At 53.2% G+C, this 6726-nt stretch overlaps 1 protein-coding gene across 4 annotated transcripts in view; it reads right to left on the bottom strand.

The window, feature by feature from the left end:
- Positions 1-501, bottom strand: part of LOC116432637 (neprilysin-1) — a 109970-nt gene extending 109469 nt beyond the window's left edge. For all 4 annotated transcript variants that reach the window (XM_076369715.1, XM_031989798.2, XM_031989796.2 and 1 more), the window contains exon 1: positions 156-501. The gene's annotated coding sequence lies outside the window, so the exon portion shown is untranslated. The remainder of the gene's footprint in view (positions 1-155) is intronic.
- Positions 502-6726: the final 6225 nt, after the last annotated feature.

A 6726-nucleotide genomic window follows, 5' to 3' on the forward strand; every position in this document is an offset into this window, starting at 1 on the left:
CAATCTTCCAAATACGAAACTATATACAAACTCCTCGTGAAATACATTTCCTACGAGTGTACTCGGCAAACACGTATTCTAATCGAAGCAGAACGATGGAACGGATTCCGAACGAGACAAAGGCCACGGAGTGTAAAAGGAAATCGGTACATTACCTGCACAAGATTCGAAGCAAGATCCTCCTCCGTGTGCACGTTCCCAGTTGAATGTCACGGTGACTGTCGGAGGCGGCACGAGTGTGTCAGTCACTTCCGGTTCACTGGGCAGAGCCCGGCGCGAACGGGGGTCCGAGACGCGGACACCGCCGAGCCGTCAGTCACTCCCGCAACCGTTCCGGGACGGTTCTCTCTGCGTGGGTTTCTGGCGCGTATCAGATAGAGTGACCGGAAGCCGAGAAAACGCGGCCCTGCTTTACGTGCTGGGGGTAACACGCGGACTGTCGGGCCGGACTCAACCACCGTGCCCGCGTCTCTTTCTCTCCCTCCCTCGGCATGCTCGCTCCGTTCCACCCCCTACCCTTTCTCTTTCTCCCTCTCTCTCTCCGCTCTGCGTCCCTTTCCTCGACGATTCTCTCTGTCCCCCTCTCGCCCTCTAATCTCTGTCCTCCTTCAGTTTCCCATCCCTCCTTTCAAACATTTCATCCCTCGCTCTCTGTCTCGCCCGTACACCTCTTTCTTCCTCTTTCTTACCGTTCCTCCCTCTCTTTCCCTCTCTGTTCCTCCGCTTCGCCCGCTTCTCTCTGCTCTTCGCCGTGTTCCTCGTTTCCTACTTATCCCTCAACCTCCCCCCTCCCGTCATCTTCGACGCGAGTTTCTCTCTATTCTTCCGTTCCCCTTTTCCCAGCCTTGTACATCAACTTCTCTTCTCGACGAAACGATTCTCTGGCCGCCTGACGCGCTGTCGCCGTCTCTCGCGGCGACTGGCTCCGTCTTCGTTCAACCCTCTCCGTCGGGGGTGCGAGCGTACCAAAGCTCCGCGAGGCCTTAACGCGCAAGCTCCTCCTCGATATTCAAACGTGGCCGTCGCGGCACCGCGAGAGCACAGCGGCGAGCGGCGGCTCCCTTTTGTTCGCGGTTCCGCGCGGAAAGTTCGCCGGGCCGAACAACCGCGACGGGACTGTAAATAACAGGGTTCCTTTTCTTCCGGCGCAGCAGCCGCTCCGTTCTTCAGCCAGCTCCTTCGGACCCGATGCGGCTGAAAAACGACGGCGGATGCATTGTTGCCGCGTTCCGTCGAATCTCCTTCAATCCTGGGATAATCAGGATCGGCCGGCAGGGAAACGGGATTCTATTGACGGATCGGGGAATCGTGAGGCTCCTTCGCTGCCAGACGAAACTTTCTGATCGACCGGCTCGCGAACCTTGATCGATCGCTCCGCGCAAAGGTCGTTTTTCGTGGTTAATTATCTTACTTTCCGCCTTCCTGCCCGTTCCCGTGAGCCGACTTACCAGTTCAACTTGAAGCGTTCGCAATTAAGTAAACGAAGTATATCGAGTCATCTGTATTAGTAAGCAAGTCAAACATTTCCACGTAAACTTCTTGTTTTTACCTTTTCTCGTGCAGATTATCGAATCAATCGAAGTTCTCGCAAAAGGTCAAAGAATATGATTAGCTAAGATAAAGTTCCAACCTTGACTTTCGAGTTCTAAACCCCGAGTTATTCTTCCTTCCCTTTCTTGAAAGAATCTTCCCTGTCTATTTATATTCACTGATATATACAATCGTCCCTTAAAGATCTACGTCCCGTAGAAGAAACGAATCGTGTCGAGCGATCTATACCTGGCGCAACGATTAAAGGACCGTCAAACGATCGGTTGAAACGGCACGGGACTCCTCGCAGCGTACAATCCAGCCGGCGGAACTCCGAAAAACTTTCGAAAATCGTCCGCGAGGTCGTAGACAGCGAATGTGGGCCACGGCGAACCTCGGAACAGTCGGCGCGTCGAAGGGACGCTAGCTAGCGAGCGGGCGAGCGAGCGAGAGCGCAGTCCGGAGCCAGAGATTCTGACGTCAGCTCATTAAAGCCGTCGCGAGACGAGCGTCGGGTAGGCCGTGTTTCGAGGAGATAACGAAACTACGTCATTGTGTCCAGGACAGGCCGCCGCTTGCTCGAGAACAAATATCGCGGCCGCTCGCGAAACGGGGATTACCGGGCTCGCCGAGATCCGGCGCGATACGCGCGTCCGTCGATAAATCGTCGATCCGGCCCCGTCCTGTCGCCGAATCGGGAACTGGCCGGGCAAAAATATCGAAGGTCGGCGTCGCGAAATTTTCGCGAGACGACGCGACGCGCGACGGTCCAACGGAAACGATGAAATACAACTTTTCCCGTCGACCTTCCACGCTCGTCCTTAGCGTTTCGCGTTATCGATCAGCCGCGCGTGGAATCCCCCTCCTCCCCGGCCGCCGGCGAACTTGAAAGTTGCACGGTCCGATCGTGGAACTGTACCGTGTGCAGCAGGAAAGACGGCGTCCGAAAGGAACGCGGCTGGAGGCGGTAGGAGAGATCTGTCCTCTTGTCGAGGAAACGAATAAAACGTTCGCTCGGTACTAATTACCTCGCGTCACGCGGAAGATCTCTATTACCTGCGTGCCATCTTTCGTGTAATACACAGTAATAGCTCTCGCGGAGTAGAAGCGAAGAGAGGAGTAAGACGAAAACGACAGACGTAACCGAACGATATCGTTCGGAAGCAATATCCATCCGAAGCAAGGATAACCGCGCGCGTGACCGAGGCTCCGGCGCGCTCGTACGTGTGCGCGGATGTAGGTCGAGTTAACGAAATGCCAGTGAAATCTTATTTTCCCGCGGACCACGTTATACGCCCGCGGTTTCCCCCGTTTTCTCGCCGGGGACCGCGCGGAACGCGCGCTCGCCCCCTGGTTGTCCGGTGCTTCAGCACGGCGAGCGGCGGGAGCCTGCTCGGCAACGCGTTTCGATGGATGTTCGCGGATAACGCCGGAAGAAGCGGGGAAGCGTAACGGGAAAAAAATGAAACGCTGGCGAGAATTCGTACTGCGGGCCATTTAATTAGTTTCGCCGCGGTTCTGCGAGTGCCGTAGGAGCCGATTGTCCTCCGAACGAAGCTGCAGTCGCGGGGGAAAATTGCTGGCGGGAAACAATTCGAAGCTTTAAAGTACCGGCAGCTAGCGTGAACTATCTCTTTCTGGGCATCTCTCTTTGTCCGTGACGCTCGGGACCGAACGTCCCGAGGAAACGACGATGCAGATGAATGCAGGTCAACCACAAGCGACGAGTAGACGTGCCATTGTCATTCTGCGCCGGTTCTACATTGCGATCCTGCGACCTTACGACCTTGTAACACATTGTCCTGTGATCGTTACGAGACGTCAAGCGACGTTCCGGGCTGGATGGCGAACTGTGACTTCCGAGAATACGGGGAGGTTAATTTTGGAGTAGAACGAATGTAGGGCGTTAGCCCTGGCAGCCATTGGGGAACAAGGAAAGTTCAATTCTTATTTATACATTCGGTTAAAGTGCCGTGAAGATTGTAAAAAAAAAGATTGAAAATTCCTAGTCACAGCATTTACAAAAACGATATTTCACGTAGAAGCTAAGCGACAGTCGAAAATCCTGTGATTCCATACGAAGAGTCAACGAGAGAGGAGCGATGCAATAGTGAAAACGTAAATAGCGAACGGAAACTCTTAAATCAGTAGTCCTGCGAGTTCGCAAGATGAAATTGCTCACGGAGGAAAAACCGTTCTATGAAAGTTCGTCGCGAAAGCGTCTCGTCCCTGAAACAATCTTCGACATAATTGTTCACACGCTTCCATCCACTCGACGGCTGCGCTGTCGATTAAAAAAGCATCCGTTAGGAACAAAGACAGCAAAAAGGACAGCGGGGAAGCTCCCTCTACGCTGCGGCAGCCGCAAGGAATTTTTCTCCGGCATCGTTCCGCGGCTAAAACGGATTACCAGGATCCATCAGCGGAGAGTTTCCACGGGATCGTTACAGCGGCGAAGATCGTCCCGGCGTTTTAAACGCGGCGGGCATTAAAACCGCGTTAAAATGTTTTTGCCCGGCTCGGACTCGCGCGCGTTGCCCGGGCATTAATTGTCCGAAGGACACGGTCGAATTTACGAAGCCGGGTAAATAACGTTTTAACAACGCCGACCCAATTATGCAAATTGGCAGAGCTCACGATCCGTTCCCGGCGCAGTTAATTACGCGGATCGATGGCAATCTGTCGAGCCGCCCACGCCGGGACCGAGCGGACGCGCGAACAATCGTTCCTTTCGCGGTCGAAGAGGCAAGGATACGTCGCGAGCTCGCGGCCCGCCGTGTTATGCGTCTCAGGCAAGAATGCCAGCGACAGGGATGCATGTCAAAGGCCAAACGCGCGCGAGTTTCAAGGGACGCGCCGCAACCGCGATTGTCTTGGAATAATGGAGACGTAAAGTTCCCTTATCTTTCTTTCCGTTAGACGGGCGAACGTTGTTTCTCGAAAACAGACACGCTTAATTGATCAGCTTCCATCTGTCCTCGCGTCGTTCTCCGTACCGTGATATTCCTCGCAACGGTTCTACAGATAGAAACTATAAACAAGACACTTATCGAAGACCCTCCAACCCCTCTATCCCGTTGCCATTCTCATCCAAGACGCGTCGCTTCGTCGAAACTCGCAGTGGCCGCTCGAATCACAAGGCGTTTCGCGCAATATTCATATTCCTGGTAATTGGGACGCGGAGTCGTTGAAAATTATTTTAGGTCACGGTTCGGTCGCGTTTATGTATCGATTTCGAAAAAAAGAGAAGACGAAAAAGGGGGAAAGCGTAACGCAACGGGAAGAGGGGAAAGGTGAACGTTAGCTCCGGCGCGGCGTCGCGAACGGTCCGTTTAAAATGTTCGAACATCTTGACCGAATTCTCGAGTCGTCGGCGTTTCTCTTTCGTTCCCTTCGCTCCGTCGCGCGTTTTCCTTTTTCCCTTTCCGTCGTTCGGTTATTAGGGAGTACCGATATCAGCGGTATCGATTCAACAACCGCGGCCGACCGGGGGATTGATGGGACAATGAAAACAGTACTTCGAAGACTATTCTCGTCGTTCGATTCTCCCCCGCGAATGAAAGGCACGCGTAAATAGTCAATTTTGTCGCGCGCTGAAAAGCGGCCATTGTTAACGAAGAACTCGGACAGGCAACGGCGGGTTCTATTTTTTGCGCTTTTATGCGTCGCCGCTTTTGAAGTATAATGCTTTGGTCGTTACCCGCCCCTCCCTGTACCCCGCCGTCCGCCGGCCCGTTCGCGGCCGCATCAATGAAATTATCCGCATCCGGTTGCGCGGAGGACGCGCAACGTATGGAAATTCGCGACTTCGTTACGGAACACATCGCGCCCGGATTCACGTGTCCTTCGTCGGCGCTGTTATCCAATATCCATGTAAAATCCTTCGGCCGCGCTGAATATACACGCCATCGCATATTCAACGGCGAAACCGTTAAAACGGCCCTCGGCAAGGAAAGAACGGGAAGTACACACCCATAGAGATCTTTATTTGCATACGAAATCACTTGTAGACCCGCTACATTATAATCCTTCGAATCGTCGCGGTTTCCCGATCGCTTCCGACGATCCATCTGTCCATCGATCTTCGGTTTTCGGTGTCGCACGGCGGCGGCCGGGATAATCGTTAAGGTGCCCTCGATCTTTATCCAGATCGCTGAGTTTTTCGAAGTAAATGTGTTTCGTAACCGATACCGAAACTGTTTCCGATAGTTTCTACATCGTTGCGAATGCTTGAGATTACTCGAGCTTGTTCGCTCGACGCTTTCTATCGGTTATTCGACCCTTTGCACTCGAAAGTTCCCGTTTGGTTTAACGTTGCTTGAAAAGAAATAAAGAAACCGAGGGGCGAAGCTGTTTTATTCGAACAATTCCTACATCGATGCTCTGCGCGTAGCTTGGTAATAAATATAAACAGTTTCGCTGTGCAGAACGAAATGATCACGCGCAGTCGTCTTCCGAGTGCGAAGGGTCGATCGTTGCCTAAGGGTCAATGATTAACAGATACAAATCTCACGATAGTCCGGTGAACCTTTCTTTCGCTGAAACAGAATCGCCGAGAAACTCGTTGCTCGGCTTCCGGTAGGAGTGTCGACGAGTCCGCGTCGGTTTCGAAAAGAATCGGCGAAGTTCGACCGAGACTACGGACAATTCGGATTGCCAGAGGATCACCGATGACGAAAGGGAAGAGAAAACGGCGGAGCGGCAGCGTTGCGATCAAGGATTTTCTGGTGCGAGGAACAATAGCGCCTCTCGGACGCGGACAGCTGGAAGGATTCCGGAAGTCGCGCGGATCGACGTGGATCTGGAAGCCGTACACTCGAAACGAAACAATTCTGACTCGGCGCCGAAGCTTTACTACGCTCGATGCGAAATATCTACTTAAGTTCTAATACAGTTAGAACGCATTAACATCCTTTAGTCAACCTTATTTCGTGATGTCCGCTCGCCGGGGCGGCTGCCGTCGAGACGAACGCAATCCTGCCGGGAATCGCGCGACGCTCGGCACGCGGGAACAAGCAGAAACGGGAGAACAGAAAAAGAGAGAAAGAACGGGGCGGGGGGAGGGGATGGATGGAAACAAGAGAAGAATCTTTCGCAATCATCCTTCGATCCGCACCGACACACCCGGCGAGCGTAACGCTAAAAAGGGGAGGCGGTGACGTCAATGGATCGCAGGTACAGCATATAAAAACGATG

This window comes from Nomia melanderi, chromosome 8 (assembly GCF_051020985.1).
Source record: "Nomia melanderi isolate GNS246 chromosome 8, iyNomMela1, whole genome shotgun sequence".
NCBI classification, from domain to species: Eukaryota; Metazoa; Arthropoda; class Insecta; order Hymenoptera; family Halictidae; genus Nomia; species Nomia melanderi.